Here is a 12652-nt window from a genome sequence, read left to right as displayed (position 1 = left end):
AATAATTTTTATTTATATATGAATTTTTATTATAATTATAAGTGAATTGAATTTTTATTTATAATACTATTTTATTATAATTTATAAAAATAATGTAATCTTTATTTTTTAAAAACAATAAAAATAGTCATCAATAAAAACAACGTGATCAATGCAGCCGTAGTATATATGTATCAGTTTTCATTTGATCATATGTTCGGTCAAAGATAGGTTAGGAGAGATAGGTTAAATCAGTCGTAGTGAGTAAAAAAATTGAGAGAACGTTTAAAAAAACAATGGTTGTAGCAATATTTTAAGAAAATCTTGTTTAATGGTTTTTTGGTTACTAATAATTAAATACGTCTATTATAATTTAACCAAATTTTATTAAATTTTAAGATTGAAAGGTCAGCCTATGTTCACGTTCGTTTTTAACAGTTTTATTTTCAGTTTTACTGTGTGTTGTTTTAATAGAAAAAGATAATAAAAAAACAGTAATGAATGTAAGTAGTAGATTGTACTAAATGTTAACAAAATATATATATTAGAATTTCTACCCGGCTTCGCACGGGCTCTATTCATTAACTTTGTTATCTTTCTTTTACAGGAAAAATATTATTCTGTTGATGAATTTTTGGTAATACTAATCAAAAATATGAGTTTTCTGCATCCCGTTCAACGTGTACGTAAATATGTGCTCAAAACAATTTCCAATGTATATATATATATATATATATATATATAATTTCTTTTTATATTTGTTACTTATACTAACGTGATCTACATAATATAATGTACTATATTTCAATCAAAATAACGTTTTATTTTTCGTTTACATACACAAGTCTTTATGTATTGTTAAATTTGACTAAATATTCATAAAAAAGAATTTTTACTCGGCTTCTCACGGTTAGTTAATAAATAGAATTAGATACCTTCTTTTAATAGACAAATTTTTTTTTAATCGTCAGCATTGTATTATTGACTATGTTGAAGTTGATTTATTTAAAATTTTCTTTAAAACCTAGCCGGGAATCAAACCAGAGACTTTTTGGTTTTATAGCCGAGCATGCTTCTATCGAGTCTGTCTTTTAACATTTGTGTTTTTATAAAACAAATTATATGAAATCGATTAATTATAAAATTTTAAATCTTTACTCATTTAAGAAATTAAAAAATCGCTGCAGCAGTAGTCACATTCGTATAAAAGTATGGTTTCCATAAAATATACTGTTAATTCTATGGGAACTATTATACATAATCTTAACAAAATACGGCAATCCTGAAATAATTTTTCAACAGTTAAATATAGAAAAGCTAAATTCAGCAATAGGATTATGACACAGAATTGTAAAGGGGATTGAAAAACAAAAATGTTTGCTTTACATAAAGCAATCAGGCAACGTGAAGTCTAATAAAAATGGCGGTCATTTAATGCCTTTTTTTAGAGATAATTAAAGAAATAATCTTCAGTACCTCTTGCATAACTGTTCAACAATCAAAACTAAAAAATAAATATACGAGTATAAAATAAAATTTAGTAAATGCTCCAATCTGAAAACGATTTAAATTTCGGTATTAGATTACCAAACACCCATGCACTAAAAAGAAACAAGAATTTTGGGGTAAAAATTTCGGACTACAACAACCCTGTCAAAATGGTGGCCATTAAATATTTTCACAATTAGTTATAATACATCTACAGTAAATCACTAATAGCGTTCTCAAAAAATATTTAAAAAAAATTAAAAATACGCTTTTGTTTAAAGATGCATGAAAAAAATAAAAATAATTTTACTTTCATATTAAATCAAGAATAAATCTTTATAATAAACTCTTTGAATAAATTCAAATAACGTTTTTTATTGATAATGATGATCTTTACATCTGTTTTCTACTGACGGTAGTGATTTTACTTTTATGTGAACATTTATTTATAATAATACATATTGAAGGAATTTATTAACAAAATTTCGGGTCTCATGAGTTATACGACCCCCACTATAAATATCCAATAAATAAATATCTGTCCATAAATATTTGTCCAATTACGGTTATGAGATAACCAAATAATATATATATATATAAAACCCACAAAACTTAACCTACCCTTGCTTCTCTCGCTAACCATGACTATCGAGCGAAGCGAGCGTAGGTAAGTTAGGTTAGATTGTATTTATACTTTTAGATTTATTTATTATATAAATTTATATATATATATATATATATATAGAGGTCGTATAACCTATGAGATCCAAAATTTCTTTTCCATTTATATCACGAATAATAAAAGGGCGCATGGGGCTCCCTTTATTGTATTAATTATATTTTATAATCATTTCATTCATACTTTTCTATGTAATACAATGAAAGGCGCTCCATGCTTTTAATATTCGTGATAAAAACGTAATTTCTGAGAAAAATTTAAATAAAAATTCAAATTTAAATTTAAAAAAAAAATCTGGTTGGTGGGTTATGTAGTGATCTTGAATTTTAGTTAAATTGGTTGCAAAAGAAGTGGTTGAGATGAAAATTACAATGAAAAGCATAATAATACTGGAAAAGAATTACTATCGTTCTAAAAGTGACCCGTTTAGACACATTTATTTTTCTGACTCAACAGAATATCTATTCCGGGAAAATCGTTTACATAAGGGTGTTATGTTGGAATTTATTACGCTTAATGGGTGAAGTGAATAAAAAAAATATATTTACTTTTTCTCGTCGGTTTTTTAGTAAAAAAAATTCGCTTCTTGTGAAAAAAAATTAAAATTTTTTGGTGTTTACGACGTTCGGAATACTTATCGGCCTGATGAGAATTTTCTGTAAAATATACGTAATTATTTTTTAGTATCTGTAAATATTTAAATGAAGTGAATAAAAAGCTTCTTTTTTCTTCTAATAATTACTACAGAAATTTTAATGCTACCTCAGATCAACCTGAAAAGTAAAATCATGTGCTGGGCGTTGTAAAATCGCTGAGTTAATGAATATGCGTAATCACAAAAATTATGTAGGTCTATCAGCGCTACGTATAAAAAACTTAATTTTTTCAACAAATAATCGGTTTCTGCCTGATGTAAATAAAGAAAAGGGTGAAGGATTAAATTCTTATCAGAAGATTAAAATATTTCTTTGACCCGGGGTTTCAAAGCTGCATCAGCGAAGATTGTAGCAGTAGTATAATATGTCCACATACGGCATCAATTCGACCTTGACCCCGTCATCAGAAAGCTGGAAAATTAAAGGGAGACCACCCCTCCACAATTACTTCCTGTTTTTCGTTAAATTTTCAAGCTGAAAGAGTGCATTCACTGTAAAATACGTATTAAAACACGGGTTTCAAATTTTAGTTCCCCAAAAATTAAGGGGGTCAAAGGTCAAAATGATGTATGTGGACGTATTTTTTTCAGGGATTTTCGATATATTAAATAATAACTTCTCATCAAAAAAATCAGTGGTGTTTTACTATTATATTTTCATTGAATCCACTCTTTCATCGTGAAATTTAACTGCAAACGCAAAAAAATGTGTTAAAATTATCTAACAGCTACTCAGGTTACAGCCTGTGACTCTTCGTTTGTCTCGTATTTTACTACTTTATCACTGTTAATGGTGAGTAAGAAACTATATTTTCATAAATTAATAAACAATCCGCTATTGTATTAGGTGTAAAGTTCTCTTTCTGTTTCAGTTTTAATTTTCAAATCGATAACGCCTATTTTAACCGATTCATCTTGTCTCGAACAATCAATCGCGTACAACGGATATTTGTTTTTACAATCTGAAAACGTGTACGGCGAATCGATCTTTTTATAATATGATTTTTGAAAATCTATAAACATCTTAAACATCATCGTTCGATTCCCTTCTAAATCCTCGTACGGATAATGATTTGAATTTATGAATACTTCAATATTTTTCACATACACGAATCAAATTCTGACGCGTCCCTTGTAGCTTTATTTATCCTATCGGTTTGAAAACCCGCAATAACGTATCGCGGTTTGTCTAATTGTGATGATGTTTTCACGTTCCACGCCACAGATTTTGTTTGAGGAACTGTTGGATTTTCGAGAAAGTTCCCAAATTCTAAACGGCATACGCAACTCTTCATTTTTCTTTATCGAGCAATTCCAATAGATATTGAGACCCCGCCTTTAAATACGGTATAACCCGTGCGATTTCTGTTATTTCTAGTGTAGATTTACGATATGAAACTCTAGCCGGTATCGGTTTCACATCATCTCGACTACGTTTCAAGAATAAAACTCCTGCCTATTGTTTACGATTATTTTTTTACAGGCTTCAGCGAAATCTATCGACATCGATAACGGTATACAAAAACTAAAATTACTATCGTAGTTCGTATCAATTTTATTTGTATCCTTAACCCATCCGCCTAATTCAGGTAATGGAATTAAAGAATTTGTCATTGAAATTGCGTTTTTCATTTTAGAGGTCACACCTGCATTTCCCGTTCTGGCCACTTCTTTCCCGTTTATTATATTTTGTATCTCGTCAAATAGAAAGGCGCCCGCGAAATTAACCAATTCTGATGTTGTTAAGTTTTTACCGTTTTCGCCTACAATCTTCCCACAAATACGTAAAAAACTATCACCCGGTTGATTTATTCTTATTCTAACCTATCAACCGCTTTGTGAAATTGATTATATGTTAACAATTAATCTGAACGCGTGACTTTTTTCAAATCGTCTCCACATTTCTTTCGTATTTTTTCCGCCTAATTAAATCGTAAGCAATTCCCAGATAAATTGATCGATCGAGACGGTAGATCGGTAGACGGTAGACGGAGACCCTCGCCACCCAGATCACCAGATCTTACGCCAATGGATTTTTGAGTATGCGGTTGGATGAAGTGTAATGTTTATAAATTGAAAGTAAATACCCGATAGAAGTTACTTGACCGTATTACTGATGCTTTTGTGACGTTAAAGAACAGCCCCGATGAACTAAAGCAACACGACCTATCCACAAACGTGAAAATTTTATAACATTTTTACAATAAATATTCGAAAATTTATTGTAAATTTTATCAACTTTTTATGTTAAAAATCATTTTTCCGTTAAATGTAGCTTTGTATTGCTCTAAATAAAAGTTCATTTTATTTAATTTTTACTCGCTTTCTGTTTGCTTTATTTATACTATTCTCTTTAGAATTAAATTTCGTACAAGTTTTATCTGTTTATTGGCAATTTAAAAAAGATGTTAAAAGTTAGACTAAGAATGTCCGTTCTTCGACTACCGTTTTTTGCGTTTTTCTAAAAAGAACTACAGAAGTTACGGTTCTCGGACTCATTTTTTTTCAATTTTTCAGATTGAATTTCATATGAAACCATCAAATAGCTTACATTTTTGCGTCCCAAGAATTAATGTATGGCTTCATTTCACTGGAGGAGATGAAATACGAGCGAAATTTTTCGCTAGCCGTTAACTCGTTAACGCAGCGTTTCCGGACGTATGTTTACATGTACTTTTATTTTCCTGCCTAGCGCTGCAGTAGACATATACTGTAGAAGGAAAGTACGGCAATCTGTCCGATTTGGGCATATGCGGTTTTCACCGGATTTTTACGTTTTGACACCTAAGGAACCCGAAAAACCGGGTTGAAATTTTCCGAATCTTCGAATGTACTTGTATGTGTTTGGTTTACTTCTATATACGGGGCACTGATGCCGTTAAATTTTCAACTTAAAATTTCAAGGGGGTAAGCTTGCAACTAGGTCACACTCAGTATCTCGAGATTTCCACTGATGAAGGTCTTATTTTTCTTAGGCCCATTTGCTACTTAAAAAATAATATTTCCAAAAAAAGTTATCCAAAATCGCACCCCGCTCTAAAATATATTCTAAATAAACTAGCGACTAAGCGGGTTGGTGTATCATTAGTATCCGTTCTCACCACAAGAACCGCTAGTGTACCGCTGATGTACAACTACTGTAGTCGTACTGAAGTCTTTTTCTGTTTAGCTCTGACACTAACTATGTTGTAACGTCACAGGTGAGCGATAGAATTAATGATATTTTAAGTGGCTGCTAGTACCGCCACACCCGCGCGAATGAAATCAGGTATGCGCGCGCGCGCGCGTTTTAGTTAGAATCATTTAATTAAATAAAAAATACTACATTTAAATAAATTGATTAATATTTTTAATTAAGTTGTGTATGTTTGTGTAAAGCCGTGTATCAGAAAAAAGCCGCGTGACGGGAAAGTCCTACAACCATGTTGTCAGCTTTTATTTTTATTTTTACATGTAATGAATGAGCTGCTAAAATATCTACTTAACGTGATATATCATCCGTATTTTAACCAATATTATATGGTTTACGGTTATAATATTATTACACGGTCTATGTGGTTCATAAACATATTTATAATTACCAAAACTCAGTAACAGATAAGCAAAAGGCTAAAAAACTTAACACCAAAATCGATCGCGGGATCCCGCATTATCAATTGGAATAAAATGTTATAATTACATTAATCAAATATTAAAAACCTAAAAATTTAGAAAAAACTTACATTACCAGTATTATAACACTAAAATTTGTTACGATGAAAACATAACTCCAGAACTATTACTGGAATGAGTAATAATTTGAGTATAAATCTAGGTTTTTTAAAATTTGTTTATGCAATTATATAATTGTATACCAGCTGATGATGCGGGATCCCGTAAAATCGATTTTGGTTAAGTTTTACTGTGTTTTAGTGATTAGGTTATCAGTTAATATTGAATTTAATTAGCACACTAATCATTAGGTAATTATGTTAATCAATTATTTAAATTTTCAAAAAAATTAGTTATGTATATATATTATAGGGTGTCCAAGGAGGAATTGGCCAAACTTAAGGGACTGATTCGGGATATGAAACTAAACAAAAACATTCACATGAACAAGTACCTTGATTCACTTCATTTTGTAATTTTTCAATAAAAAATAATTATATACTTTAAGAACAAATTTAGATATTTTAATGAAATTTGATACACATATCCCAACACAATTTCTATAAAATATTTAAGAGAGGAGTATACCTGAAAAAAAATGTTTTTCCTGTAAATCATATAAAGCTGATATTTTATAATGCGATTCCTGTAGGTAAATGAAATATTTTCATTATACATAATTAGCATTCAACCTCAACCATTCCTTAAAAAATGTGTTTAAGTGAAAATGCAGGATGGAGATGGTCATAAATTAGAGTTCTCTTGCCCCATTATTAAATTTAGCGTTAAATAAGAGATAAAACCTCATTCTTTGATTCATAAGAGGTTTTTTGTGTTAAAATTTTTTTTGTCAAATTATAATTTTTTGGATAAAATTAAACATTTACTGAAACAGTAATTACACCGTTATTTTGAGCAGACTTTAGGCTTTCAGAAAAACAGGAAAAAGTTTGGCGGTTTTTGTAAATTTTCCTTAGATTAATGGGGATACTCCACCCTTAAGTTTTACCTTTGAAAATTCCAAATCGGTGGCCATTTACATTTTTTAATCGTTAATAGGTCTGCAAAGAGCTTTATCGAATAAAAGTAATTTATTGTACGTATTTTATTGAATTAAAATAATCATTATACAAATAGCGTTAGTTTTATCGAATTATGTTTTATTAGATAAAATTTTAAGCATTTTATTATGAACAAAATGATTCCCCATTCGTTTAAATACATTGATAAAAAAGTTTGAGATATGGTTGAAATTGTTAAAGTGAACACAAAATTTATGCAGCCAAACATTTTGCGCCTATTTTTACCCCGAAAAATGTTGGTGGCAAATATCTCCTTCAACACTCTTATTATATGTTTAATATTTAAACTAGTTTTTATACTACCTGCTAGAATTACGTTTATTATAAAAATATTTTCGATTTTTTCAAATTCAGCTTCAAAATTAATATAACAAAAGAAAAGTGCAGTTGTATATTCAATAGCAGTTGAAGAAAGAACAAAAATAAATGGTAAAACATAATGAAATCCACCCTATAAAAAAATAAAAAAACATCATCATTAATTTATAAAACATAAAATAACAAACATTAAATTTTTTTTAAATTACGGGCGTGAATGTATGAAGGAATGGAAGTATTTACGGTTAATAAATTACAAATATAAAATGAAAAGTTTTACAAAAGGTTTCAGCGATGGCTATGAGTTCCTAACATGATTGTTAAGTTTTCTAAATACATTCTGTTTTCTAAATATTTAGAATAATAAATATTTAGAATATAATAGATATATCTAATATTTATAATATTTAGATATATCTAAATATTTAGAATAATAATATTTATATTTTCTGTTTTCTAAATACATCTTGTTTTTATTTTACAGCTGCATGGCAAAGTTAGTATTTCTTTTATTATAGATCTATCTAAAACATTAAATATCTAACACTTAATTCACCGATTAACACAATGAAACATGATAAACTAAAATATTAAAAATTATTACTCGCTTTCAAATTACATCAAAATCGTTCTTCTAAACCATTTTTTAGAGATACTTATATAAATAATTTACTGTAGAAGCTATCAAAGATTATTTTGTCTTGTCTAAATATTATATATAAATATTTTTATGTATATTTTAATGAGAAAATAATATATTTTTTCATTTAGTATCTTTTTTTTTGTCATGAAACCAGTCATTTGACTGGTTTGATGCAGCTCTCCAAGATTCCCTATCTAGTGCTAGTCGTTTCATTACAGTATACCCTCTACATCCTACATCCCTAACAATTTGTTTTACATATTCCAAACGTGGCCTGCCTACACAATTTTTCCCTTCTACCTGTCCTTCCAATATTAAAGCGACTATTCCAGGATGCCTTAGTATGTGGCCTATAAGTCTGTCTCTTCTTTTAACTATATTTTTCCAAATGCTTCTTTCTTCATCTATTTGCCGCAATACTTAATCATATAATATAATAATATTAATATTATAATATTAATATAACAATACATAATCATATCTTTTCTTTATAAATTTCATATTATTTTCATGTGTTTTTCATACTGTATATCTATAATACAATATGAATTGTATTTCATGATTTTATATAATTTGTTTTTAGTTGTAAAATTAATACAGTAACTGATTTTCCTTAAAATACTGGTAATTTTGCATGCCTGCTGGTTATTTTATATTATCAAAGTATATTTTAATTTAAACTATTTAATTCAAATCGCTAGTTAAATACAAGAAACTCAGAATTTATAAATACCTTACTTATTTAATGCCAACAACATAACCATATTTGCGATAAGATCAAGAATCGATAAATTTAAAACGGCACTTTTTAAAACTGATAAAAATATATGATTAATAGAAAGTAGTAAACTTAACAAACATTTAAATTAGTAATAAATAAACTGATAGATAATTGTAATAGCTTATCGATTAGATGCCCACATGCAGCTAGTACTTAGTACCTTTTTTTCTTTTTCCTGTTTAGCCTCCGGTAACTACCGTTTAGATAATTCTTCAGAGGATGATATGTATGAGTGTAAATGAAGTGTAGTCTTGTACATTCTCAGTTCGACCGTTCCTGAGATGTGTGTAACTAAGTTAATCAAACATTGATAAACACTGGCTTTAAATTTATCGGGTTACATTTTTATGGAAATGTTTCACTAAAAATAATATGAAAATAGATAAATCACATCTAAGAAATGACATCATTACACACTGTAATATTACATTGTGTTATTTTGCATGTAAAAAACCAAATTAAAATTTCAAGTTGTTAAGTAGATAACAGTGGAAGGTTTTTATAAATTCTATTTGTAATTAAACTGTACTGCAGTCAACTAAAAATCTGTTCTACAAATATACTGAATAGTCTTAAAAGATCGATTTAAAATTTCAAAGGTTTATTTTTTTAATTCCCAAGCAGCTAACATATGAAAAATCAGGTACAGTTAAACAGCTACTGACAGCTGCCTGTTGACATTAGCAATAGTTTTGAGAATACTCATGCGAGTTAACCATAAAAATTTGATTGTGAAACAATAATAAAAAGTGATCGTATACACATCTGGGAGATTTTAAACTAACCCTTGAAATATGTTTACTTATATAAATAACTAGGCGGAATAAAAAAAAAATTAATTTTAACCGCTGAAATCAGAACAAAATAATAATTACATAGTTTTAAATGAATTCCCTGTTTGTGAAAATTATAACAAGTGTAGTCATGACCATCTTTAATCTCAAAAATTAATCTGTACGCTTAATTGTTCATTAAGCGTTTGCTAAGCATTGTTCATTAATTGTTCATTAAAAACGAACTTAAATATGTTAGATTCTTCATTTTATTTAATCTAATACAAAGCATATGCTAATGGCTTAACACCTACTGTGTAAAATTAAACAAAAAACTACTTATAAAAAATACAAAATAGGTAGTTTTAATTTTTTTTTTTTGTCTTCAGTCATTTGACTGGTTTGATGCAGCTCTCCAAGATTCCCTATCTAGTGCTAGTCGTTTCATTTCAGTATATTTAATTATTACTTCATTAAAACTAAAATCTCTGAATTACAATGTTAGAGGCAAAGACAGCATCTATTTGAAAGTTTTTTTAAGTTTACAAAGAATAATTGGATATAACTTCAGTATTCAACAAAAAATATACAAATATAACTAACTATACTATGAGCAGAATATTTTAAACAGCATAAAGAAAATAAACAAAGTAACAGTGATTACGTGGAAGACCAAGACCATGTTATACAGCAGAATATTTTATAACAAAAAAAATTTATTTTTTAATAGAACGAACTGGATGACCTTAATGTAAAAATTAACCAATATAATGTATAAAAATGTTAATACACTTTTCTTCTCCTTAATCCCTGGAACATTTAATAAATAATTTTTTTCTACGTTTTTGTTTATGACAGCAAAAATATTAATTTAAAATTGTAACTTTAAACGACAAACTGAATGAAATTGCATAATAAATTTTTTTTTTTAAAAACTTCAAAAAGTTTTCAACCTTCATCAGTAACTCAAGTCAAGCAGTCTTTCTGTAAAAATTTAACTTCTACAATGATAAACAAAACCAAATTGTAAGCAACTTCTTTTTTTTTAATCAGACTTCAAACTAAAGGTTGTCATAAAAGCATATGAATATGTGTTAAAGTATATATATTTTTTTATAGTAATTACACAATTTGGTTCAGTTTATTGATATGATAAGTTAAACATTTTAAATTAATAATGACTTTATTCAGATCAGTTATAATTGTACTCTTTACACCATCTCAGGAATAGGGAAGTGTGAAACCTTTTTATTCCTTCTGGAATTGTTGACAAATCATCTTTTATTAGATATTGTCTAATTCCACGCATATAAATATTAATATATTTTTCCCGTTTAAGATCTTTTGAATTAAATGGAAAAATTTCTTTGTCTCTCTCATCTAATGAGTGCCATAAATCCTGTGTATTTTTATCAGAAAATTCCCATTGCCTTAAAGAGAAATATGAGATTACATCCATAAATTTGTCAATTTTTTCTGAAATTATTAATAACCTGAAATCAAATAAATAAAAACAAGTTAATCGATTAATTTAGGTATCGGGTTTTTAAATTTATTATTTGTTTATTATTGTGGTTTTTTATTATTATTACTGTTGTCACTACTATTGTTATTGATTTGTCTTATTTTATTTATGTTCTTAAATTAATAACTTATAATTATAGAATCATTTAAAATTTTTAATCTCTCAATATCTTGATCGCCGGGAACACGCAACAATATGTTTATTAGCCCGACGGGCTGGTCTAATGGTTAAATCATTGTCACAGATCAGTTGTTTAATAGTTGATTTTTGAAGTCCTTTTTTTCTGAATAGGTGATTCATTTAAAACAATCAAACTTTTGATGAGAGCATTTACAGCTTCATTTTTTTCTGGGGTATACAAAGGATCTAATTGTTGAAATTCTTCATCAGAAGTAGTTTCTTCAGCATTATTTTTAGCAGAAGCTTTAATCTGTTTGCGGCAAGTACTACAAATTTTGTAACCTTGTTTAAGAAAAGTAAATGTATGCACCAAATTCTTGCTTGCACTTCTCACGTTTTTCTTACAGGATTTATGACTTTGACTTTTCAAATGGATTGCAACAGTACATTTTACTTGAAGCTATAGAAGTTGATGGTTCCATGCTGGTCACTGTATTCTGGTCCAAGACTATGATGAATTAGTCATAAAACTGCAAATATGTAGAGAAAAGCAAGCTTAGTAACAAAGAGCGACTGAAATCTGAAAAAAATATTTTTTTGATTCACATTATAGATATGATCAATTCTCTTGGGAGTGCACCACCAAACCTTCTTTTCCAAGAGATGATCTAGACTGAATATTACTTTACTTATCTCAACAGGAAGAAACATATACATTCTTTTGTTGGCACTAGGAGTGCATGCTACTCTTCTGTCTATCAAGTGACCCAGTCTGAAAGAGTGGAAGGGTTTTCATTGACTGTATATCAATTAGCAACTGCCACAGAGGAGGAAAAATTGGAATATTCTGGTGTACCTAATTATTTTTTAACATGATCCCATTGCAACCCTATTATGAAATGTACATGTACATGAACAACACAATTGGAAGCAAAAAATATGGTACTTTTAAAGATGC

General features: G+C 28.4%; 2 long non-coding RNA genes across 2 annotated transcripts in view; one reads left to right on the top strand and one right to left on the bottom strand.

The window, feature by feature from the left end:
* The first annotated feature begins 239 nt into the window (after positions 1 to 239).
* LOC142321394 (uncharacterized) overlaps positions 240 to 12652 on the top strand; it is a 203617-nt gene continuing 191204 nt past the window's right edge. Inside the window, exon 1 of the long non-coding RNA XR_012755616.1 lies at positions 240 to 482. This is a non-coding gene — a long non-coding RNA (uncharacterized LOC142321394). The remainder of the gene's footprint in view (positions 483 to 12652) is intronic.
* LOC142320848 (uncharacterized) overlaps positions 11031 to 12652 on the bottom strand; it is a 52546-nt gene continuing 50924 nt past the window's right edge. The window contains exon 5 of the long non-coding RNA XR_012755488.1: positions 11031 to 11542. This is a non-coding gene — a long non-coding RNA (uncharacterized LOC142320848). The remainder of the gene's footprint in view (positions 11543 to 12652) is intronic.

Source organism: Lycorma delicatula, chromosome 3 (assembly GCF_047948215.1).
Source record: "Lycorma delicatula isolate Av1 chromosome 3, ASM4794821v1, whole genome shotgun sequence".
Lineage (NCBI taxonomy): Eukaryota > Metazoa > Arthropoda > Insecta > Hemiptera > Fulgoridae > Lycorma > Lycorma delicatula.
This window is presented reverse-complemented; position numbering and strand designations above follow the sequence as displayed.